The sequence below is a fragment of the Ipomoea nil genome, unplaced genomic scaffold (assembly GCF_001879475.1).
Source record: "Ipomoea nil cultivar Tokyo-kokei standard unplaced genomic scaffold, Asagao_1.1 scaffold3069, whole genome shotgun sequence".
Lineage (NCBI taxonomy): Eukaryota > Viridiplantae > Streptophyta > Magnoliopsida > Solanales > Convolvulaceae > Ipomoea > Ipomoea nil.
The window spans coordinates 4,165,001-4,166,524 of NW_017619497.1; positions in this window are offsets into that span (position 1 = coordinate 4,165,001).

A 1,524-nucleotide genomic window follows, 5' to 3' on the forward strand; every position below is an offset into this window, starting at 1 on the left:
ATTAAAAAAAAATGAGATTGACAAATTTACCAAAATTTTAACAAATTTGCCATGTTAACAATTTATCTTTAAGCAAAACACCAAAAATGTTATTTAATAACTCAATATATTTGCTAAAACTAAAACAACACATACATTTTGGGTTAATCTTTCCCAACACCCACTAATAATAAATAAATAATAAATATAAATAATAAATAATAAATAATGAATAAAAACTAAAATAAGAAGACAAAGCTAAGGTTTCTTAAATAAGAACATTTTGACTTCTCAATACTTGCAACATTGATGGACAAACAATTATGTTTGTACCTCTTATATAGAGGAGCTCAAGAGCACATCTTTTCAAACATTTTCAATGTGGGATCAAAATAATCTCATATCATTTACAAAGGGAGCATGTGGCTCCCCTTTGTCTTATTCTTTTTTTTTTTTTTTTTTTTGTTAATTTTAATTTTATTTTGTATATAGTTTTGTTTGGATTATGATTATTATTATTACTATTATTATTATTATTATATTATTATTATTGTTGTTGTTGTTGTTGTTGTTGTTGTTGTCGTGTGGTTGTAATTTGATTATTTGGCAAATTCGATAAAATTTTAACAAATTCGCATGTTTAACATTTTATATTTAATCAAAACACCAAAAATATTATTTAATAACTTAGCAATTTGCTTCAAACGGTTAAAAACTAAAACAATACATATACATTTTGGGTTAATCTTTTCCAACCCCCCTAATAAAATAAAACAATTAAAAAAAACTAAAATAAAAAACCACTAAGATAAGGTTCATTTAATAAGAGCCTTTTGACTCGTTGGGCTCAATAGATTGAGAAAGTTTATATGAACAGATATTATATGTAACAGGGTCAATCGAATAGTTATGTTGTGGAACTGTGTCTACCTTGCAAGGTGGACACAATTCTATGTTAATAATTATTGAACTATATGTTCATAATTATAAAGCTATATATTCATAATCTTTGAATCTCATATTTATAATTATTGAACTCTATATTCACAATTACATAACTATATGTTCATAATTACTTAATTATATGTTAATAATTATAAAGCTATATATTCATAATTTTTGAACTTCATATTCACAATTATTGAATCTCTATATTCATAATTACATACATATATGTTCATATTTATGTTCACAACACTATGTTCATAATTATAGAACTATATATATTCATAATTATGAACAATTTTGGAAACGTGTCTACCATGCAAGGTAAACACAGTTTCACAGCATAATTTGTCGGGTCAATAGTACTCAAAAATAAATTAGGAGCCTTTGGACTTCTCATTATTTGCCCACATTGATGGTCAAACAATTATGTTTGTAAGAGGAGCATTGCTCCTATTATATAGAGGAGCTCAAGAGCTCATCTTTCCAAACATTTTCAATGTGTGATCAAAATGATCCAACATCATTTACAAAGGGAGCCTATGGCTCCCTTTTGTCTTCTTCTTATTAATTTTAATTTTATTTTGTATATCGTTTTGT